The 25890-nt window shown below is 40.3% G+C and overlaps 1 pseudogene; it reads right to left on the bottom strand.

Annotated features, from left to right (window-relative positions):
• Positions 1 to 25890, bottom strand: part of LOC128108691 (ATP-binding cassette sub-family G member 3-like) — a 159554-nt pseudogene that overhangs the window by 28268 nt on the left and 105396 nt on the right.

Below are 25890 nucleotides of genomic sequence, written 5' to 3'. Positions count from 1 at the left end.
TTCAGCAGGTAAGATGACTGCCACCAAGCTTGATGATCTTGAGTACAATCCTGAAACCCATGTGGTGGAGGGATCAGCTCTTATAAATTGTCCTCTGGCCTCCATGTACATGCTGTGGGACATGCATACCCTCACACAAATACACACTAAGTAAAGAAATAAATAATTTTGGAGTGGAAAGAAAACATTCAAATTTAAAATGGGAAAATAGGTTCTACAGACACTTCATAAACTATCCAATGAATTATGATTTATTTTTTCTTAGATATCTTATTCAAAACAAGAAATAACATAAGTTTGGGTGAGGATGTGGATGTATTGGAGCCCTTGTATTATTCTGGTAAGGATATAAAATAGTATAGTGGGTTGGAGACAGGGTAGCAGTTCCTCAAACAACACAATGGCCCGTAATTTGGCAACTCAAGCTTTCTACCTTAAAGAACAAAAGTCCGGGGCTCAAACAGATGTACTTGCACACTCAGCAGCATCATTCATAGTAGCCAAAGGTGAGAGCAAACCACATTTCCAGCCACAAATGAATGGGAAGCAACACAGTATACACACACAATGGACTATTGCTCTGCCTTACTGCTGTTCAAATCCGAGATCATCTTTTAACAAAAAACCAAGAGGCAAATATCAGGGTGAAAGCTGAAAGATCAGAGAAGCAGAACAGCCAGCCACTAGTTCTTACCTTTACCAAATCCTCAGCCTAAAGAGAGAGAGAGAGTTCCTGTTTCCTGATGCCATATTACTTCCTGGGATTAAAGTAATGCATGCTTCCCAAGCAAAGGCATGAGGTTTCAAGTGCTGGGATTAAAGGTGTGTGCCACCACTGCCTGACCTCTATGTCTAATCTAATGGCTGGCTCTGTCCTCTGATCCTCAGGCAAGTTTATTAGGGTATAGAATATATTACCACATTTCCCCTTTTTTGTCTAATAAAAGTTATAACTAATATAAAAAAATTATATACAATAACTACAAGTATATACAATATATACAGTCAAGAATTACATTAACAATATCCAATCCATTAACATTTGACAGAGTCAGAGAAAATACTCCATTATTTATCCTATCTTGGTGAGTCTAAATGTTGTACCTAATTCACATTCTATCCTAACTTGTATTACTAACCCAAAACTATCTTTTGATGTCTTTCAAACTTACACACTTTATACAACTTTAGTGAGTTTCTTTTCTGAATCTGTTAACAAACAAAACTATAATTATCTATTCTTCAACTCCCTCAGATACCAGGGAAGGAAATAATATTACCTAAGTAAGCAGGAAGTGCAAACAAGCAACTTCCAAAAAATATTAGAAATGACAGAAACAGCTGGCTGCCTGGACAGTCACCCAAAATTTCTCAGCAATGTTGGGGCACCCATCTTTGGCCTAAGGCCTAGCATATCTGACAGACTCATCTGTGAAGCAGGGTTTACTAAAGGGCTTTCCTACCTTGTTTTGGCAAGGTTTGGCAAACCTTTCTTTTGTGTTCTGCTTGTCCATTTTGGACAGCATACTGTCAGCAGTCAAGGTAAGGGCACTTTCTTGCCCAATGGCTAACTTGCCGCAATGAAAGTAAACTCCATAAGGAGAGGTTCTTAAATGCCCTTCATCTCTGAAGTGGATTGGTGCTGCCAGCAGCAGACATGTCTCATTGTCATAAGAAAAATAATCTATGTTATTAAAACATTTTAAATTCCATATCCTGTTAATCTCTGAAGTGTTTGAAGACGACCTGTTTATCTAAAATATATTTTTGTTTGACCTTGAAAACATACCTAATATGACTACAAGTTCGATTGTAATGACTAACTACTAACTTGCATTTCTTTATATATTAATTTATTAGTAATAATAGTTTTCAATGACTCGCAATTTGCATTACATTGTTAAATGAACTGTATAGGTACAATACCTTGAACAAGATTAGAAATATACAGTATTTTCTAACAAAATCAATCTCAAATTTGTATCACTATACATAATTTGTATACAATATAAAAAAATCCAATCCAATATAAAATATTTAAAACTAGTAGTTGCTTTTTTAAAGTAGATTCAATAATCTACCTTTTTTGGTTTCTTTTGTTTTGTTTTCTCTTCATAGCTGAGGACTGAACCCAGAGCCTTGTGCTTGCTAGGCAAGAACTTAATCTACCTTTATATCTTATCATATCCATATTCTCTCTTTTATTTTCAGAGTAGATTCAATAATCTACCCTTTATCCATCATTTCTATATCTTTTTCTCAGAGTAGATTCAATAATCTACCTTTTATCTTATCATATCTATATCCTCTTTTTTCTTTTTCTCTTTTTTTCAAACAAGAACCCTAAATCCAATCTCCTTTGTTTAGCCTTTTTCCTGACCATTAACAGTAACAACTTGCAACCATCCTAAATAATGACAATTATCCATAACCCATTGAACAACCAAAAATCACCCACCCCACCTCTTGGGAATGTGGGTGTCGTGTTCTTAAAATTGCTTTCTGCTGTCTGGGGAAAATGGTATCTTAAGGGGATCCTGAAAAGAAAATTTGGGGGTTAAATGTCAAGTCCTGGGAGAGGCAGCTATTTCATTTGTCCAGTCTCTGCATCACGGGGAAGTGCAGGGCTTATCTCACGTCCTTGCTCGAGTAGACTGTGACCATCTTGAAACTGTCCTGAGCAGTTTGTAGTCCAAACTAAGACCATTTTTCTGGATGATTTGTCCTTTTTCTTCAGATGTCTCATTTGTCCAGTGTTCTTGAGATTCTTTAGCCTTCATTTTCCTGAAAGACAAAAACTAAACCCTTCCCCAACCCTAACTTTGGGGAGGGTCCCTTTCTAATCTTTATCACTTTTGATTATAGTTTCTGCTGAATTTTTTGTTCTCTCTTCTATTGCTATATTATCACCCTGAGGAGTATGTTTTTTTTTTGTTTTTTGTTTTTTTTTTACAATAGGCATTAGGTTATTTAATTGCTCTGGGAAGGGGTTTCTTCCATGATGGCAGGAAAGGACTGAACTGAATTTGTCATGGAGGCCTGCAAGAAGTTTCCCAGTGGCAAAGGGATTATCTTGTCTGTCCCTTATTGATCTACATTTGTCAGTCCAATGTTTACCTTTGCCACATCTTCTTCATAACCCAGAAGGGAGAGGCATTCTGTTGGGATTATCCCTTGAGAAAACATTGTTTCTAAGAATGCCCTGTTTACAGTCTCTTTTTAAGTTACATTGTTTACCACAATTACCTGACATTATTATTTTCCTTAAATCTCTGGAAATCACTCTCCTATCCAAGTGTCATCATGGTCATGAAATTCAATATTCATTATATCTTGGATCCATTCTTCCAAAGGTGCTGATCTTGCCTTTAACAACCTAATTACCCTTTTGCATTGTGCATTAGCATTTTTAAAAGCCCGAGACTCAATTATTATCTGTCTAGCTTCTGAATTTGCTATCATTCTATTTATTCCTGAAGACAGCCTTTGTAAGAAATTAGTGAAGGTTTCTTTTGGGCCCTGCATAACTTTTGTAAATGACTCAATTTTCTTTCCAGTTCTTCAATTCTGTCCCAAGCATTTAAGGCTGCCATTTGCCATAAAGCTAGGGTATGGTCATCATACAGAGATTGTCCTTCTATATTACCATAATCTCCCTCTCCAAGAAGTTGATCTTGGGAGATTTCCATACCTCTAGCCCTACTTCATTATTCAATGTTCTTAGCTTCATCCTTCCACCACTGGAATTGAGGAACAGCCTCTAAGAGTACTGTAACCACATCTTCAGTCTTCAGGGATAATTCTATTACACGTTGACTACAAGTTTAGCATCTGCTTCACAAACAGGGAATACATACCATAACACTATAGGTTCTTTGAATCTCCTCAAATCTAACATTTGCACAGGAGTCCAGTCAGCTTGTACACAGCCTTGAACATTTGGCAGTTCCTGTAAGGTTACTGGATAGATTAAGGTTGGCTGTTTGAAAGCCTTAGGCTGTTTCTCTGTAACCATATAATGCAATGCTGAGATTGGTTCTCCTTTAAATTCTTCTGTCTGGGTCTGAATTTCTCTATGATCTGTTTTAACAAGTTTTTCTAAAACTTTTATATTTGCACTCACATTAACCAACTTTTTTAATGATAAAACAAAAATGATCAAACAAATAATATTTATATTTGACATTACATAAATCCCATCTACATTAATTATCCTCTCATTTAATTGTTCCATTTTCAGACTGCTAATGTATAGTCAAACAGAGACCAAACACCCTCCATTGTAAAAAGGTTTCCCATTTTTAATGTGGGAAAGAAATTCTTTTTTAATTAATTTCTCCCTTTAAGAAACCCCAATTGTCTCACCAAATCTGCTGACAATGATGATTCAGATGTGAGGCTGATTGCTTCTGTGTAGAACAGTAGAAGCCCGAGCAGGTTTCAAGGAGCTACCTAGTGTGGTAGCAGCCCAAGTTGGAGATCCAGGGAGAGCCCACAACTCACCATGAGAGAAGAAGCCAAAGATCCAGCCATCTGCTTGAGGGAACTGGAAAAAGGCAGCTAACACCTATGGTTTTTGGAGCCCAAAAAACTAATCGAGTTTGTTTGCAGAGAGGCTGCAACAAAAACTTAGCCAGTGGGTTAGAGACTCCTGCCTATGTGGGGTGCAGACGCCAGCCACACGCAGCTCAGGTCTGAGCCAGAGCCTAAAAGGCCACAGGCAAGTGGCTTTATTGTGACTTTGTGCCCTACAAGTTGGACACTAGATGTTGTTCGAATCTTGGATGGTCTTTCATTAAAAACCCAGAGCCAGATATCAGGGTGAAAGCTGAAAGATCAGAGAGGCAGAGCAGCCAGCCGTGAGTTCTACCAAATCCTCAGCCTAAATAGAGAGAGTTCCTGTTTCCTCATGCCTTATATACTTTTCTCTGCCCTGACATCACCTCCTAGGTGTGTGCTTCCCAAGCAAAGGCATGAGATCTCAAGTGCTGGGATTGAAGCTGTGTGCCACACTGCCTGACCTAGTCTAGTCTAGTGACTAGCTCTGTCCTCTGATCTTCAGCCAAGTTTATTAGGGTACACAATATATCACCACACCTTACAGAGCCCAAGAAATCCACACACATGCCACACTTTGATGAGTCTTGAGGACATTACACCAAGAAAACAAGCCAGCCAAAACAAACAAAAACAAAAACAAAACAACAGCAAAACACAGATACTTTATGACTCTAAATCAAGATTCCCACGTTAGTCATATTCAATGACAGAAAGTAGAATGGCTGATGTCAGGAATTGAGAATGGGTAGTATGGGGAGTCGTCTTTCAGAGCTATGAGATTCCATTCCAGAAGATAAAAAAAAATGCACTATATATTTAGAGTGTGGTGATAGTTGCAAACCATGAAGCTACTCCATACACTAAAACTGCTAAAATGTTAAATGTGTGGTGTGTACAGTTTCACGATATCTACACACAAACACATGTGAAAAGTGAGTTCTTCCACTCAGCCTTCAATGTAACACCATACTCTATCACATGATAAAATGGTTATTCTGTTCTTGTCACGAATTCTAATTCTTAATGGATTTTTATAAGCTCTAAAAAGGTGACAGCAGTTTCTGAAAATCAGGATCCAAGTTTGCTTACCTGCCCTGGACTTCCGTACAATCATTTCGTAGGAAACGGAAAGCGATGCCCACAAGCACGGCCAGTATGACTCCGATCATTGCCTTTCAAAAGGAAAATGGGGAAAAGAACAAACTTCCATTAGGAGTAGTAAGTACTCTGCACACTGTCCATTATTTTAAGATATATGACTTCCTAATTAGATGTCTCCAGTGAGATAAACACTATATTTTGGCCAAAGTCCCTGGAAGAATATAAACACACATTTGTTTTATTAAGAGATTTTCTATTCATTTGACATAACAACCACAGATTTCACTCTCCTCCCTCCTCCCACCCACCCCCAGTCTTCCCCCAAACCCAACCCCCAATCCCACCTCCTCCAAGGCAAGGTCTCCCATGAGGAGTCAGCAGAGCCTGGTACATTCAGCTGAGGCAGGTCCAAGCCCCTCCCCCGTGCACCAAGGCTGTGAAAGGTATCCCACCATAGGCACTAGGCTCTAAAAAGCCGGTTCATGCATCAAGGACAGGACCCGATTCCATTGCCTGGGGTCCCACTAAACAGTTCAAGCTAAACAACTGTCTCACCTATCCAGAGGGTCTAGTCCAGTACCATGGGGGCTCCTCAGCTATTGGTTCACAGTTCATGCGTAAAACACACATGTTAATAGACTGCTTGTAAGTAAAACTGAAAATTAAGGTCTCTGTAGTCTGAGGCTCTGACAGTACAGACCCTGGAAAAGCTAAGACCTCTCCCAGTGCTCCACCAGGAACGGCCAGTGAAGGGCTCAGTTCAGGTTCTGAAACATGGATGACACAGGTGGAGAGAATGCAGGTGCCTGGGGAGGTTGGGGACGAACCAAAGTAAGTGACAAAGTGTTCACCTGAACTGAGACCTCAGCTCTGGTGCAGCGAACATGTGCAGTTTCTACTTCAAGTGGTTTAAAGAACTTGGGTTTTCTTTACTCTAGTTAGAAACAAGTTCACAGGGGACAGCTCAGTGGCAGAGCCCTGCACAACATACACTAGACCTAGCCCTGATCCCCTCAACTGCAGACCAAATAACAAAACTGAAAATGACTCACAACCCAGTTCCTAGCAGTGGGATCTTGTGTGCTAAGAAGGGGGGAGCTGGTCCTCACCTGTGTCACCTCTGGGAAGTCTGTGCCTGTGTGGGAACGAGCACTATTGCTGTCACCACAGTGTTCAGACAGCGTCCTCTGGGTCACCTGATGCCCCATTGCCCCTCATCTCTGTCACTGCTGCTCCATCAACGTCAGCCAGAGCGGCCTGTGCTCAAGTCTCATCTAAGCTGCCAACTCCTGCAGACCCTCATCTACCTCCATCCACTCGGTCTGTGCAGACAGTCACAAGGACCTGCACTGCTTTGGTTTGGGTTAAAATGGCTTTAAAAAGTGCTTCACTTAACAAAGGTCTGAGGCTACATAATGCTGTAAGTTATTTGAAAAAAATCTAACTATTATTCCTCTGATGATGTTTTAAAAGTAGACTATTATGTTCTAAGGGAAAGCATCCTTCCATGTAACCTGATAAATTAGAAACCAAAATCCTAGAGATTGGAGATAAGGCTCAGCAGTTAAGAGCACTTGCTGCTCTTGCAGAGGACCCAGGATTCAGTTCCCAGCTCCCAGATGGCCCCTAACAACCTTCTGTAATTCCGAGTTCTACAGGATCTGATGCCTTCTCCTGGCCTCCATGGGCATGTCTATGATGTACAGATATACATGTAGGCAATATACCCATACATAAAAAAGTAAATAATTTAAAAATTTAGCACTCAATTCCTAGCATTGCTAACACACACACACACACACACACACACACACACACACACACACACACACACACACACTTCTCATCTCATGATATTGCCTCACTGTTGAACAATGAGTAACCCAATTTGATGAATTTAACTCACTTTTTTCCAATCATATTGAAACTCCCCACCCCCCAAAAAAATGGACACAAAAATGCCTCTTTTATGACATAAATGCCCAGGTAAATGGCCAAAGTGTCTGGAGCAAATGACAGTACAACTCAAATGGTAAGAATATTCACATACATGCAGGGAAGGAAGCAGCATTGAAATATGAAAAGGGCAGCACACGTGTTAAGAAGTAAGTGGTGTTTCATTACAGCCAACAACACACGACCTTTCAATGTTCAACAGAAACTAAATTCCTGAGAATAAAATAACAACACACTAACAGCAGAACTGACTATAAGTTCTGGTTTACAGGGATGTAGGTCCATGGTAGAGTGATTGCCCTCTCATGGCTGAGGCCCCAGGATCAAACACTAACACAACAGAATCCTCAACATCATGAAATAAATATGAATGAATAAGTGATGGCCCAAATGAGCTGGAAGAACCACATTTCTGTGTTAAAATAACAGAAAATCTTCAGGCATGATGATCCTTGTTACAGAGCCGGTTTAAAGAAAAGTAGAACCTCACTTCCTCCCAGTTCCCAGTCAGCTGACAGGGAAGAGCACTGTTCAGTCCAGTCACTATCTGTGTGTGAACTGCACTCTGAGTGGCTTCTGCTCTCACACTGGACTCCAATAAGGAACAGCACTCTGCAATGGGCTCATCTCTCAGGCAGTGCATGCACAGGCTCCCTCAGAGGGGATCAATGGCCCTGTTTCCTCATCCCATGATTTCAACCACAGACCAACCCCCTTTCCCTCCCCAGTCACCTCCACCCTTCCTACTGAAACTTTCTCCAGAGTCCATTCTGTCATCTGACATGCTACAATTTTATCTGTTTATTAGTTACCATCCATCCACCTCTATTAAAAGTTACATCAGGACAGAAGCCTTTGACTCCCTTCCTCATTCCTGGACTTTGAACTTGTAGGATGCACTGGTGAATTAAAATAGACAGGTATGAGGAACTCCCAGGTGTGCTGAATTTCTTGTTGCCTTCCCTGAATTCAATTTCCTACTGGGATTAGTCATTATAGTTCCTCTAAATAAAAAACAACCACTAAAAATGTTTTCCTAAGTGAAAAGTTAATTGTGTTTTATTGAATATTTCCATATGCCGAGTGGAGAGGACAAACACATGGAACAGAGTAGAAGATAAATGTGACCCTGAAGTACACCGACTCAGAAACAAATTGTTTCCGCTTGAGTTTTTCACAATGCAACTAAAATAATTCATCAGGTTACCTGAGTCATAGTGTCCTGTCGAAAATCCTTTAAATGTTTGAATGAACGACAGATAATCCACCCAAGCTGATGCTAGAAAGGGGTGACATACGTGATCTCCTCCAAGGCCGAGCTCCTCCCTGCCCTCTGTTCCCCCAAGAGTGGATCCAGCTCAGTTCTCATTTCTCTGTATAAGGAGGACTGTACATACATATTGACTAATTTTTCTGTGACTTGGTGCCGTCTCCTAGAAAGTTCTGTATATTTGTCAGCTTTGGGATAAAAGTGGATAAAGACAAGAAACAGACAATAATTTAACTGATTTTTCTGAGACACTTTTCATGAATAACATAAATTATGTGTCAGTTTTTCTTTGAGACAGTCTCATGTGCCCTACACTGACCTCAAAGCTGATATGAAGCCAAGGGTGACCTTAAACTTCTGCAGGCCCTCCTGTGTCTGTCTCAGGTGCTGTGATGACAGGTATGCACTGCACACACAGCTATGTGCTGCTGGGAACCAAACTCCAGGCTTTGTGCATGCTAGGCAAACATTCTACCAGCTGACCTTCATCTTCAGCCCACCACAGTTTGAGCATAATAAAATTACTCCTGTGTAATTCCTTTACAGATTAGAAAAGTGTCCCTAACTGACTTGACTACTGGATACAGAAAACTGAATGGCCTTTTCCTATCCAAACCCCATGTCTTAACAAAGTCTTCCTTCCCTATAGATCTATACTTCTTAACATAAAAGTCTGGTCCTTGCTTTTTGACACATGAGAATGTATATGCAAATGTATAAACTGCCAAGTACCTTGTTTTTAAAATGTGATAAACAAAGTCAGGCATGGTGACATAGCCCTGTAGTACCTACACTTGGGAGGTGAGGTAGAAAGAGCACACATTCAAATCTAGCCTGGCTACATGAGCAAACTCTATCCAAAATAATAACAAGAATAATATGACAAATAATTACATTTACTTTTTAACAGAAATTTCCCTTGTGACAATATCATATAAATGTTCTTTTATAAATTAAATAAAAAAACACCCAGTACTAAGTAACAGCAATGGCAATTAGCTAATTTCAGGACAGTTAATTAGCATACACAGTTATATTCTAATAAGACTTATGGATGTGTTTTAATGAAATCAGTCGAAAACCTGTGACTCTAGAAGACTCACATACCTTCATGGCCATCTTCCTCTGTGTCTAATATAGCAGAGAAACCTCCATTAATGATGTCCAGAAAGAAGTACTCAGGGTTGTTGTGGGAATCATATTGGTAATCTACAAAGGTAGGCAAGAACACAAACCTGAGGACCCTCTTTTAGAGAGTGGGATGGGAAAGAGAGACAGAATCTACCAACTTCTGTCGGGGGATGTTATTTTAAGGTGTGTTACTTTTGTTTGTGTTGCATTTGTTTAACTCTGTGAAGCCGTGTTAGTGTGCCCGTGTAAAACACCTGATGGTCTAATAAAGAGTTGAATGGTCAACAGTAAGGCAGGAGAGAGAAGTAGACGGGGCTGGCAGGCAGAGTGTGTATAGTGGGAAGAAAAAATGAAAGGGGGAGAAGAGAGCTAGGAGCCAGAGAAGGAGGAGGACTCCAGGGGCCAGGCACCCAGCTGCATGGTCAACTACAGAGTAAGAGTAAGATTTACAGAAGTAAGAGAACAGGAGAAGCCCAGAGGGAAAAGGTAGATGGGATAATTTAAATTAAGAAAAGCTGGCTAGAAACCTAGCCAAGCTATGGCTGGGCATTCATAATTAAGAAGAAGCCTCCCTCTGTGATTTATTTGGGAGCTGGGTGGCAGGCCTCCCAAAAGAACAAAAACAAAGAACAACAATTTGTGGCTGCAATCCTGTTGAGCCCCTGGCCTGGCTCCAAAGAGTAGCACCTGGTCCTAATCCTTCCTTTTTTAGCCACATCTTTTGTTTCTCTGATCACCCTATGTGAATCTTGTCTGAGAGTCAAGGATCAGAGAGTCCTCCAAGGATCAAAGGCCTATGCAAAACTTGATTCAGGAAACCAGGAAAATCGTGGTACCTGAGAAATCAAGTAATTTGCACTTGGCATTTTATCTCTAGGAGCTCCTTTCAGGTTGCTTTGAAGGTATGGAAATTAACTGGGTAATCTGTAATTAGAGAGAAACAAAAATGCCCTAGGTTGGAGGGAAAGTGTTTCAGTCCTTCGAGGCTGGACCCCCCCTGCAGTCATGAAAGGCTAGATTCATTCTTAAGATGCTTCTGAGTCTTCATTCCACGGACCTGAGTGAACCCACACACTCGTGTCAAGACACACAGCAACAATATGGCACCCAAAATGAAGCATAGCCCAATTTTGAGAAACAGGGTTAATCATAAACAGGAATGAACCTCATTTGCTTTTACTATAAGATGGCTGTAAGAGATCAATATCTGCTCAGGACCCCCAAGATCAAGTTCTCAGCACAAAGGAGATTCATTTGCCCCAGAAAAAGGAAGGTAACAAGGGAGAGGAGAAAGGGGTAAGAGAGAGGGCGAAAGGTTATTTGTCCCAGAGAACAAAGGACAGAGGAGGAGGCAGGCATGGCTCGTGGGCAAAGGTGGGTTATAAAGGCAAAAGGGGACCCTCCTGTTAGGGTGAGGAGTTTAATTTTAACCGAGAATGTTAATTAAGTGAGCCAAAGGGGACTTTTGATTGCTAGACTTCAATATTTTGATAACTGGGCCTTGATAGTCAACTTCAGGAGGAAGAAGTGGCCAAATAAGGGAACAGACCTTGGTGGCTACCTTTAGGAATGTAGTCTAAAGGTTTTCTTGTTGTCCTTTTTTAAATTGTTGCTGCCTTTTAAGCCACAGCTAACCAAATCAGCAACTGCAACTCCACCACGAGTAGCAGTGAGACTCCAAGGGCCTGAGCCAGAGGGAATTCTGTTCCCTCCGGCTCCAACTCTTGCAAAGGTAGGAAGGGAACTTAACTAAACCTTTGTCCCTCTAAAAAACTCAAGATTCAAAGGTTAGGGTGGAATTCTGCTCTTCAGAGGCTGAATAGCAATTACCTCACCTCTTCATTGCTGGCATCTTCCAAAAAGCCTTCATGCTTCTCGCCCGTCCTTATAAATCCTTTTTCACCTGGCTCCTCTCTGCCACTTCCTTTCAGCTAGTTGCTGACTCAGCCTTCTGACCGCAGGTGAATTTTATTTAATCAAGCACATCTTCGCATCATTAAATAAACATTAAAAAACAAAAAAAAGTAACAAAGCTTGAAATAATATTCTACAACAAATTTATTACTATTTTGTCCCTCCCCCACTAATTTGCCCTTTCCTAATATATATATACCCATAATTGTTCAGCAATCTCTGCTTCACTGCCTATTGTATACATGTGTATGTTGGTGCTATACATACATATACACATAAACATATACAATACATAGACATAGAGTAGACATAACCTAGGACATAGACAAAGACAACTAGACATACACATAGACTAAACATAGGAATAGACTAGACACAGATATGGTCATAGACAAATCTAGACATGGACACAGAATAGACCTAGACTAGACATAGACATGACATGGGCATAGGCTATACATAGACATAGACATGAACTAGACATAGGCTGGACATAGACATAGATATGTGAACTCTTCCTGTGAAAGAATCATTTGAATTTGGCCTAAATTTTTATTGGACTCCATAGACTCACAAATGTTTGCACCTTTTTAAATGACCAAGATTAATCAAAAACAAAGAGTATTGTACAGCAAATATTTTAAACCTATATTTGTAGTCACAGAGAATCTTCCATAACTATATTCATATTTCTCTAAGATGAAACTGACAGCATGAACCATTACAAAATATGTTTTCATCCCATCTGACTCTGAAAAAACCAGGTAGATGAAAAACATGAGTCCACAGAAGCCAGACTTAAGCCACTCTATCCCCCAATCATTGCCTAAACCGGAAATGCAAAATTACTACTGACTTAAGTATCATCTCCACAGCTCCTCAGAGTCAGACCACACCAGGAGAAAACTGAAAACCACCATCTGCTACCTGAACAAGAACAGGATGATGCTGGGCTTTCCAAAGCTGTTCCAGTGACAGATAACTGGGCCTGAGCCAGTATGTTAATTAAGAGGGTCACCACAACTGGGAAACAGAACAAGAAGCTCAGGAAAAATACTGTAACACAGGCATGAGACAGGACAGCAGAAAGAAAAGAGATCAGAACAACAAGCCGTGCTACACAACTAACAGAATCCTGTCACCAAATTAACCAAAGGTATTTAAAATGGAGAAACAAACACACAGTAAGTCTGCATGAGGGTCAAGCAGTACTCCTGGGAAACCCTGTTCTCTTCCTAGATCCTGAGAATGAAGGAGCTCTCACAGCAAAAGCCAGCCATACCTGCGGATGTGAAGTACTCCAGCGCCTCTTGTGCAGGCCCGTGATACATGACTTTTCCTGAGGCCACTAAGGTGAGGCTATCAAAAAATCTGAAGATGGAGTACTGAGCCTGATTAATGGAGAAGATGATGGTCCGTCCCCTCATAGACATCCTAAGTTCAAAGAGGGAAAAATCATAAGTCACTGGACATTAAAAACTTGAAATTCTCAAGAAAATACTTTATTCCTGAAGGTACACTCTTTGTTCCCATTTCAGCTTGAGTTTTTCTTAAAAACATCTCCTCTCACTATATTATGCACCTGATAGAGAAAACAAGCTCCAAGCTTTTATTTAAAAGATTAGGACTTCTAAAATGTGGGACAGCAGTAGTCTGGGGTCCACTCGATTGTTAGTATATAGATCCCTGCATAGTCTTTTAGACACTGGATCAGAATATCTGGGAGTCAGTGTAAAGAATCCATATCATGAACAGGCAGCCCAGTGATCAGCAGGTTCACTCAAGCCTGAGAACCCACGACAGAGCAAAGATTACAACTATGATTGTAATTCCCTTCCATCCCTTTCACTTTCTGCCTCTTCAGGAATTGGTTTTCATTGTTCTCATAATGTTATTCATATTACTAACCACTTGTTCTCCCTTCTAAACCCTTCAGCAAGAACCTCATCTCAAATTTCACAATATCGGCATAAGGCATGTCAATACAATTTCCCACTTCTTGTTAATAAGGCTTAAAAGATCAAGCAGCAGGCCAAGGGGTCATAGTTAGTGAGGGGCAAACCTGGGATTTGATTGTTGGTTTAATTCCAAGATAGGAAAAAATAAGCTGAACTACCATTTCAGGGAGTCATATCTTCTGTTAGGAGAACCGATAACTCAAAACACTGTTTAAAACTCTTTGAAAATACGTTTATAAAAGCTGGGTATGGTAGCATATGTGTCCTGGACTGACCAGCACAGCTACCACCCAGGCATACATCCAGGGCTTTGAGTTTGCCCAACCCAACATCTACCCCATCTGTGACCTGCTGTAGCACATGTAGGGACTGATCCTGCAGTTGATAGAAGTGAAGTGTTTGTTTTTCTTTTGTTCTGTTGTTTCAGTTGTTGCTGTCTCTCTTTTGTATTGTTTTGTTTAATTTTTAATTAATATTTTTATTTTCTTATTTTTCTTTCTTTTTAAGTTTTTCTTTATGGGGTGCTATGAGGGTGAAGTGTGGATATAGGGGGACAGACAGGGAGTTGGGTGGGATTGGGGTGCATGATGTAAAACTCCCAAAGAACCAATAACGAATTACGTTTCTTGTAAAAGCTGGGTATTGTGGCAAATCTGTAATGCCCCAGCACTTGGGAGAATCAGGAGTTCAAGGCCCACCTAGGTTACATGAGACTCTGTTTCATTCAGACAAACAGAAAGGCTAGGGCAATGGTGGCACATGCCTTAAATCCCAACACTTGGGAGGCAAAGGCAGGTGGATCTCTGCTGTGGGATGTTCTGTATGGCAAATGTGTTGCTGATTAGTCAATAAATAAACACTGATTGGCCATTGGCTAGGCAGGAAGTGTAGGCGGGACAAGGAGGAGAATAAAGCTGGGAAGTGGAAGGCTGAGAGAGAGAGACACTGCCAGCCGCCACGATGAGAAACAGCATGTGAAGATGCCAGTAAGCCACGAGCCATGTGGCAAGGTATAGATTTATAGAAATGGATTAATTTAAGCTGTAAGAACAGTTAGCAAGAAGCCTGCCATGGCCATATAGTTTGTAAGCAATATAAGTCTCTGTGTTTACTTGGTTGGGTCCGAGCGGCTGTGGGACTGGCGGGTGACAAAGATTTGTCCTGACTGTGGGCCAGGCAGGAAAACTCTAGCTACAAATCTCTGTGAGTTTGAGGCCAGCCTGGTCTACAGAGTGAGTTCCAGGACAGCCAAGGATACACAGAGAAACCCTGTCTTGAAAAACTAAAAAAAAAAAAAAAAGACAAACAGAACGAAAGAAAGAGAGTGAGGGAGGAAAGGAGAGATAGAAAAAAGGGAGTAAAAGAGTGGGGCATGATAGGGTACTTCTTGAACTCCAGCAGGACAACTGGTTGGTAGAGACGAGATGGGGCAGACTAATGACATAATAGCCGACTGTTTTCCCAGAAAGACTATTCATAAACCACAGAGGAAAAGCTTCAGTTTCATATAATATAACCAGCAACCACCAGCATGGTTAGATGACCAAGATTCAAGCCAGGCAGGCAAGATGGCTCAATGGACAAAGGCGTTTGATCCCAAGTCTCAAGACCTGACTTCACTTGGAGGAAGGAGAAAAGCAAGTTTCTTGAGTTTTCTTATGACCTCTACATGCATGCTAGCCACACACACACACACACACACACACACACACACACACGCATTAAATAAATAAATAAATACATAAATAAAATTTAAAAAATTGAAATGATTCTATCACTAGGATGCACTTCCAGGACTGTTGGAGACCAAGGAGAACACAGCATATCAGGGCCTGAGTCTACTCCAAGAACACTGGGAGAAGCCACACTTAGGATGGCCCCATGCAATGCACTAAGACTAGCCATGGTGTGAGACACAGGACAGAGAGAAGCTTTCCATACTGGAATATGAGCAAGAACTTGATCTTAGAGTGTCCTGAAGCAGACAAGAGAGGGGACAGAAAGGGAAGGTGTGACACCTGAGGAGTCTACAGACTAGAAGGTGACAAGGCCCCAGGTGTTGACTTCCTCACCGGGAAGGTGCAATGGTGGATGATGTGGTTCTTGGAGAGACAGGCAGGAGTGGTTAGGGTGATGGACCGTGATGTCAGAACAAAACAAAGAACAAGGGGAAGGAAGGACAGACAGAGAGTGCAGTAAAGTTCAACAGCCAGGAGCCCAGGTCATGGGAATGGGACAGTCCTTATATGGTTCTTGGAGTTATTCAGTCAGTGTGAAACTCTTATTATATTTTAAAATGTAAAAACCTACCTCTTACACTTTTCCCTATAAATATTTCAGCCCCAGACACCTTTCTTGAAAGAAGGAAATATCACTTCTTTTAGTTTATTCTTCCCCAGGTGAAGGACTTAGACCTTGGGAATCATTCCCTCAGTCATCACATCCAGAGCTAACCCCAGAGATAACCCTATTTATTCTATCTTCAAAGCACACCCAAAACATACCATTCCCTAGCTAAGGAACCCGCATATCTCAGCCTCCTGCTGACATTTTTACATCCCCATGATGCAAGTGTATAACCTTCTCCATGATGCATGCTCTGCTCTAAACTCAGAAACCTTCTCACATCCCCTGCCATGGAAACCTTAGTCCTTACAGTGGCCCAGGTGGTCCAGGCAATCTACACCCAACCCAACCAACCCCCTCTCTTCAACTGTGAATGTGGAGGGCTGAATTCTGTCCTTCCAAAGACTCATTTGTTGAAGTCCTCACATCTAAGATCTTAGAATGTGGTTATAATTGGAGACAGTCTTTTAAAAGGTAATTGAGTTTAAATGAGAATACTAGTGTGTCAGGAGCCATTAACATGAGCTATTGCAGGCCACAAGATTATGCAGTGAGATCTCAGCTCTTATTTAGAACATGAACCTACTAGAAACATGGATATTTTGATGGAGGATTAAATATTGGAATTATTGCCTTTCGAATGAATTGGCTGATTTTTTATTGTAGATTTCTTATGTGAACCCATAGCTCCTTCCCTCGTATTACAACTTTGAGATTTCTTCCCACAGCTTAGCAGTGTATTGATCACTTATTGGGCACAATTTCTCCTATGCACTGGTACACTGGATGACTTTTCCAGCAATGTGTGAAAGTAAGTCATACAGTCAAACCTGTGTTCCATTTCCCAGTAGAAACTTAGAAGTCTGCTTTCCTTCAATTATCTTTGACAGGCAGTTGGTCAATGTTAGTGTCCAGGAAAAAGATTCTCATTTGAGACATTCACAGATGCCCAAGGACATAGAATTATGACATGCTTGAATTTGTTGATTCACAGCCCTCACATAGATAGGGAACAAGAGTGCGCTGGACTCACCCTGCCAGTAGATAGGAAAGTATTGTCTTAAGCTAACCTCACACTAATCTTAAACAAGTTCTTAACTCCTTACACATATTTTCACATCCATTCTTTGATTAGCTTATTTCCTAGCCGCACTTAGGAATGTAATAACACACACGAATTTCCCTCTTCCCATTGTAGACTTCTCTACTGATTTAAGATCTCTCTCCTTTTCATTTGACCCCATTCATTTTAAGAGTTCACTGAGGCTTTTACAAGTCACTCCCACTGTGAGTCATAAAGAAAGCCTGATAGTCACTCCTTGGTGCATTCCCTATCTGCCTTTAAGACCCTGAAAGACTCAAGCCTTGTGACCTTGTTTTGGCCAGAGAATTACTGATTGTATGTGTATATAAACTGGAAACTTTGGAGAACAAACAGAGACCAGAGAACAAGAAACACGCATAGAAAGAGCACAGTGTGAGCGGACTCATTTCTTCACCCTAAGATCATTAGATTTTTTCCTCACTTGTTGAAGCTTCTTTTTTGGACCCTGAAAGAGGCCTTTAGGGCTGTCACCTATAGGTCCTCATTACTAGTATGTCCTAATGTAACTGGTGTCCATTTAAGATCAGGGCATAGACACATAAAAAGGAAGGAGATACCATCCACAGCTCAGTGAGACAGGCCTCGGAAGACACATTAAACATGCTTTGCCTCAGAAAATTAGCTTTCTGTCTTCTCAGCACTCTGTTCAGACCACACACACTCATCCCCAGCTCATTTTTCACATGCTTGCGGGTTATGGGAACATTTATTTAAAGCAGTGCTCCACCTTCCCCACAGCCATCTTTCCCTATGCTCTTGTCTCATTGTTCTTGATGTGTGTTCCTTGTTAATTGAAGTTTCCCTCTAATAAACAAGGAAGAAATTCTGTTGCTTACTTCTGAATCTCCTGCACCAAAAATACACACAAGTGACCAGGTATTAAGTGAATAAAACTTAATGTTCCTTCAGCACTTACCTTCTCAGGATCAAGATGACATCTGTTGTAGTCCTCAAGTCTAAGCCAGTGGTGGGATCATCCAAGAACAGAATGGGATGCTCTGTGACCAGCTCCATTGCTATACTGGTCCTTTTCCTGAGTGCTTTTGATCTAGGCTAGAGCACCAATGACCACCATTATCAACAAAAACACCCACAGTCATTGTCATTTGGTGAACTAGACTGTCTAGGCAAGAATAGATTTTGTTATGTCTTTATCCCCAGGAGCAGAGTATGAGCACCTGGGAGAAGAAGGACATTTCTTTTTTCCATGTGAGTAGAAAGAGGCTCAGGTCAGACTTGACATGAAGCCCATGCTAATGACAGTTACTGTTCATTCTTTATCAAGTCACATGTTCTAGGGTAATGAGTTATCACACTCGAAGACTGGCACAGTGAGATCTCTGTCTAAGGAAGGAGGAAGACGGGACAGGAGAAGATGAAGTATCTCTAGTAATTTAGTTATCATTTAACACCCTCCCAACACATGCACACTCACACAGATACACACAACAGACACACAACAAAACACACACTACACAACACACACACACACACACACACACTGCTTTTTATCAAAAATTTGACATTGCCTTATTAGGGCCTTTCAACTTCCTTAAGAGTTCATGAATTGACATATTTATTTGGTACAGCATTACAGAATTCATTACTCATCCTTAAAGGCAAATCCAAAAAGTGGTATAGTCTACAGGTCAAACTGTTCTGATCTTTGCACCAGTCAATGTCATTGTGTAAAGTGAGAGGGGTTAAAAGGTTTAGGGGGGGTCACAGAAATGGGGAACAATTCTTCCCAAACATGATAATCAAAACCACAACCAAGCCCTACGGACAATATACAACAAAAGATGTCTGGGGAATGTGGATGAGTGTGGTCAAGAAAAGGCTGAGGATATAAAGGAATTATTCATTTTGATAGTTAAGAATAGAGTTTCTAGGTAAGTAGATGTCCTTATTTTTATGGATGAAAAGTAATTAAGTACTCAGGAGTAAGATACTACCTAATGTTCTTTTAAAATGCCGCAGTGAGAAACAGCTTTAGTGAGTGTGATGTTGTAAATATTCAGAAGCCCGGGAGGCTGGTATTAGCAAGTGTACTAATGTGCTGGCTATATATCAGTCCAACTTTACAGAAACCACCTACAGCCTCTACATTTCTTAAATCAAAATCTTATGAAAGGCTGAAGAGAAGTTTTAGTAGGGAAATGCACTTGCCACACAAGCCTGAAGCCTAGGTTCAATCCCTGGAACTAACATAAAAAGCCACATGCAGTGGAATGCATCCATAATTCCATCAAGATGTAATTACAGTGAGATGGGAGGTAGATCAGGAGCATCAGGCATGTGTGTAGGGCATCAGCAGAATAAGACAGAGGCTGACTTAAAATCAAGGTGGGGAGAGAGAATGGACCCTTGACAAAGATGTCCTATGACCTCCATGTGTATACTATGGCATTCAGGCAGACACACACACACACACACACACACACACACACACACACACACACACACACCTTTTTTGAAAGCTATCATTAAAAAATTATATGAAAATTCTTGTAACGTATTACATTTCATGACTTTCAAGAAATTAATTGATATCTTTATATGTTGCCCCTTACAATACAAGTAAGGGACTTAGGGCAATGACTAATTATTGGTAAAAACAAAACTAAAAAATATACCTTATTGTAGACATAAAACCATGTAAATAAACAGAGCCAAAGGAAACAAAATTCCATCGCTCAGGAAAAAAGAAAGCATGGTAAACATCAGCTTTTCTATTCTTCCCAACAAGACAAACATCTCATAAACGACTGTGGAGAAGTATCATGAGAATCAACAGTCAGTACCTTCCTGTTCCTCACTGCCTCTAAGGAGGAGCTTCTATAGGAGTTAATCCATGAGAATCATATTCTGGGGAGCACATTTTCATCCGTACCACCAAATGTCTGCTCAGAAGACATCTACATATAAACTTCTCAATGAGTTGATGTCATTGTGAGAGACAGGATGGTTTGGAGGACACAAGAAAAGGAAAGCAATCTTGATAGTATAATCTCTAAGTATATAATAAACACAGTACTTAGTCAGGTTTTATAAACAATTTAATAATAAAAAAATATTTGGGGAATGTGAATGGTTGTAGCCTGACAGGCCTGAGTATATCAAGATTTATTTCATTTTGATAGTTAAAAATGGAATTATTAAGATAAACAAATGTCCTTATTTTTCATGGATAGAGAATAGGTATAAAGGGATAGAATACTATATAATATTCTTTTTAATATGTCAGTAAGAAACAAACGATCTATTACAATAGTCAGCTGTGAAGTTCACTGCTCATCTATTACCTTTCCTGGTCCTGCACAAGTCTCAACAGGAGGCATCACTGGTCCACTCATTGTTACACTTGCCCAAGGTTGTATCTATAAAACCTTACACAGGGTCTGGGAATAAATATTAACAGAAGATAAGGAAATGGGGAGTGAGGGTAAAAGTGTATCCTGGTTTTAGGGCCAGTTGCTAAGATAAAAGGTAAACAAGGAACAAAAGGTTTTATTTTGGCACTCATTTCAAAGTACAGTTAACCATTGCAGGGAAGTCCAGGCAGGAAGCTGATGCAGCTGGTTGCATCCAGTCAAGAGCACAGAGAGGATGAATGCATGCAAGCCTGTCAGTGTTCAACTTACTTTCTCCATTCTCATGACACCCAGGACCCAAACACAAAGAATGGTGCTGCCTGAGTGGGCTAGGTCTTTCCACATCGCTTAACTCAATCAGGACAGTCACCTCAGAAATGCCCACAAGACAACTGACTACAATTCCCCATTGAGACTCTCTTCTAGGTGATTCCAGGTGGCTCCAGACTGTGTCAAGGTGACAGTTAACACTAGCCACCACAGACAGGATGGGATAAAAACACAGAAAGGCTACAGAAAATCACAAGCCCTGAACAAGTCAGAAGTAAATGCTAAAGAGACCAGGTACAACCCTGGAGGAAATAAATGCAGAGTGAAACACAGAGCCAGAGTCCTCAATCCCACGTCATATGTCAGTCCAGAAAACATTCTGAAACAGCAAAGGGCCAAGTCCTCAGGGAAGAGACAATAAACATAGGAAAGCCCTTGTCAGATTCTCCATGAGTCAAGAGTTTAAGGCTGAGGAAGAGGAGGCTCATGTGAGGAAACTTGGAAATGGCCATGTGAGGAGCACTTTTCCCTTCTGGATCACACTCCATTCCCAGGTTTAACCATTGTAAGAAGGCTTCCCAGCTCAATCTCCACTTTGCATCATGTAACCAGTCACTTACTCATTAATACAGAGAGCAGCCGCCTGGACCACACACATTAGAGGAAACTGATAATGGAGGGTCATATAACCCACACAGGGATCGATCTCTCTCTGTCTCTGTCTCTGTCTCTCTCTGTCTCTCTCTCTGTCTCTCTCTCTCTCTCTCTCTCTCTCTCTCTCTCTCTCTCTCTCTCTCTCTCTCTCTCTTTGACTGAGTCAAGATTTTTCTTCACATTACCTTGACATTTGCCACTTTATCCAGATCCAGAAGTTCAATAATCTCATCAATTCGCCTTCTTCTTTCATCTCTTGTTACAGTCATGGGGAGTCGAAGAGCTGCTGAGAACTCTATGTTGTCTCTCACAGTCACTGTGTGTATCACCACGTCATTCTTAAGGTTAAATGGAATTTTAAATTTAATTACAAACAGATATCAGTAAGACTATCACTGTAATATATGTAACCTAGTCACACATACAGCATTCCCAATGTAATGCTCTACTTTAAAATATTCTTTCAATTTTACTAATTTCAAGTAGAGAGCCTGATGAATTCATTTGCACCCCTTTCCATTTGCCTTTCAAGTAGAGCACAGGGACTTAGGTGACTGCTACCTGCAATTATTTGCAGAAAACATCTTCTAAGCAGTGGAGAAAGATGAAGGAAGGGCAAAATCGGACAACAGTTTAGTATTTGTAGAATTAAATCCCAGCTGCAGTTACTAATGCTGTACCACAGCTGTCAGACTCCAATACTCCCCATCTTCCTATTTAATAATGCCAGCCTCAGGCTAATGAGTCACTAGGAAAAGCTGGTACAGAGAAAGTTGGGACCATAAATGTGTCATATAATTAATTGGAAACACACAAATCTATAAGCTGAGCATCTAACCATACAGAACCAGGAGAAATATAAAGTTACAAACCCACCAACACTTACCTGTGGTACATAACCAGAAGTACATTTGAAATTAGCAGGTCGAGGTTTTCCATTTATCCAAATATCTCCTGATAATCCACGTGGATCTTTCCTTGCAGCTAAGACATCTAGTAACCTACAAAGAGTTACATATATTGTATAATTGACTTTCTCCCTTCAATAAAAGCTATCACCTTTTAGCTACTCAGAATAAAAATCCTGCATATAAAGTAAGCATAAAATTAAGTAATAAACAAGTCAAAAGTTTAACTGAGATCACACACATACACACAAGCACACACACTCATTCCTGTTCAGTATGTTCTCTAATACAGCCCAGAATTATGAATGCAAAACACGATGCACATGACCATCCCTCCCTGCTATCTTACCTTGGGACTCAAACTGGTAATGTGCAGCTGTATTTTCAGAATTAGCCCTCGTGATGATTTCCTGTCTCCAGAAAACTTCTGCTTCATCTTCCCAATTTTAATACTATCTCCCCCACATTAGATAATAATATGACCCAACAACATATGCCAATCACTTTATCATTTCCTATCAGTAAAGTGGACCTAGTAAGACTTTCTGTTTTTGATAGAAAATTAAAATGTACCCTTCTGCACATTATCCACAGCACATGGGACCAGACTAGATATACTTACAAAATACTTAAATAACTCCTATAGACGTGATTTTTATAGCACAGAAACTGGATACAAAGGGCTTGCATATGCTTTCCATTATACTCACCAAGATCGGCTCCCATCTTGAGGTCCCATGATGGCATTGAGGCCAGGTTTCATGATCCCACTGTTAACACAAAATCATACTGGTTGATTTGTCTATTTAAAAGAAGTTATATTCATTTAGTGTCTACAATGAGTATGCTGTTGAATGTGTTTGAAATTTGATACAGAATATAAGTATAAATTCATAAAATTAAAATAATAATAGAAGCCTATTATTTACAAAAGATGTCAATTGCTAGTGGGGACAGAAAAACACCACAGATATCACAAAAGCACTTTTGTTTATTATTTAAATTATTTGTCTTTTTTGAAACATGGTACATCTAAGTTAAGTTTCTTTTAAGCAAGTAGCAGGTTCTCATGAAGACTCTATTATATATATATATATATATATATATGGGCTTTATGTGTCAAGTATACAACTTCTTGCACATGTTTGATGATCGATATCTTCATACAGCCCTCATAAACCTCATCACAAGAAACCAATGACTTATGGAATATCAGTATCAGTGTCATTACTATTAAAATAGGATCAAAGCATATTAAGTAGAAATCCAAAGTCTAGGAAGAAACTCTACAGAGGACAGGATCGCGGCCAAGTTTAACACTCAAAACAAACTAAAATAAAACATTTCCTTAATCAAAATAGAAAAGCTAAACACACATCCACAAAATGATGATTTCCCTCCCTGAGAAAGAGATTAGAATACAATCAGTTCAGAACTGGGAGACATCCCTCAAGTAGAGGACATTCTTCATTGATGTATAAGTACAGCACAAACACAAGGTATGTCAGAAAACTGATTGATTCAGAGTAGTGAATATCCAGATTGAAAAGGGCATATTGTATAGAAAACTCAGGTATATTCCCACTTCTTATTTCAGTCCAGACAATATGTCAATCCTTTGCCCTGCCCATTCTCCTCTTTGTAAGAAAATGATGGAAGTTCTGGTGGAGGAGCAGAAATGACCAGTGCCCAACAACAGAGGCCATGGTTGGGGTTGGGAGGAAGAGTCTATACAGACAGAGCTGGGAAATCTTGGTATGTGTGCTCTGTCCTCAGAATTTGGTCAGAAGCAAGCCTTCTCTGTGTTATGGAACAATGTGTGGAATATTGGTTTTAGCTCTTCTTAGCTCTTAATGAATTTTGAGCAAATACACGAGGACCGGGACTTTCTGCTGTTGGGACTTCCTCATTGCTTCCATCTCATCACTTGTAACTGACCCAGACAGCCTGTTAGAAACTCTCAGTTCAGTTATGAGAGTGCATGTGCGTACAGACACATATACAGTTCTTTTATATATTCAAATTTCTAGGTATTAAATCTTCAATATTCCCTCATCATATGTTGATTTTAATAGTGTATCTTTGGTATTATGTTTTCATCCCTAATTTTAATGAACTAAAATCATTTTTCAGGGTGTTTTTTGTGTGTAATATGTCTAAGGGATTGTCAAGCTTGTTTGTGTTTTCAAAGAACCAACTTTTTGTGTCATTAATCCATTAAGCTGTTCTTTTAGTCTCCATCTCATTAATTTCACTGTGATCATGAATCTATCTGTATATATGACAAGGTGAGGCTGGGGGATGGTTCATTGGATGAATCAATTGCTGTGTGAGGGGAGGACCTAAGTTAAACATCCAGAATTCACATGACATTGGGTGCAGTAGTGGGCACCTATAACTCCATGCTCTATGGAGAGATGGGAAACAGACAGGAGAATCCCAGGACACTTGCAGGCTGCTAGCCTGGCATACCCAGCAGTGAACAGTGAGAGACTCTGTCTGCAACATGGTAGAAGGTGAAGACCAGTTCTCAAGGTTGTCCTGTGATGGCCTTGTGCCATGGGTGTGTCATAGCATGCACACATGTGCACATGTGAACTTGTACACACACATACACTTATACACACATATAAACATATCTATACATGAACACACATACACTTAAACACACACTAAACAGATATATACACTGAATACACACAAACACATACATACACACACACAGATAATTGATAAAGAGAAAGTCTGTGTTGGTTGAAAAGTTGTTCAATGTTGTGGTCCCTTTAGTTCATGAACATACTTGATATTAGATAGTCTTTCTATTACACGTGTTTTTTTACGAAATGGAAAGCCACTCTGCACCATCTCTCTATAGCTGATGTTATGAAAACTCAACACAGCCTCTCCAGTCAATGTGTCCGGGTCACTGGTGTCCATTCCAGGAAGGTCACTGGGATTTCTTTCTATCATCGGGATTGCAACAGGGTCATTATTGGAAGACATCTTCAGAGGTTCTTCCTTCCTGTAGAAGGAACAGCAATAGTGAGTTGATGGTCCACACACACAACATTATTACACAGAACAGCACATTCCAGGATTGTTTTAAACTGCACAGTCATAGGCAGATTCCTTCTTGCTGTACAAATTCATATGACTGTGCTTACCTAAGGACCCAATGAGAAGCAGACAGAACTGAGTACATAGACTCCTCTTAGACACCAAATTCCTAAGAAACAAATGAGCCCTAATGAGCAGAGTATAAATGTGATTCATAATTCATAAAGGAAGAAGGGGACAGATGAGGGGGCAGATTTGTCTTACTTCAAAAGCACATTGTGAAACA

Source organism: Peromyscus californicus, unplaced genomic scaffold (assembly GCF_007827085.1).
Source record: "Peromyscus californicus insignis strain IS unplaced genomic scaffold, ASM782708v3 Scaffold_13__1_contigs__length_99412109, whole genome shotgun sequence".
In the NCBI taxonomy this organism is placed as follows: Eukaryota; Metazoa; Chordata; class Mammalia; order Rodentia; family Cricetidae; genus Peromyscus; species Peromyscus californicus.
Note: the sequence above shows the minus strand (reverse complement) of the source record. Positions and strands in the feature narration are given on the sequence as shown.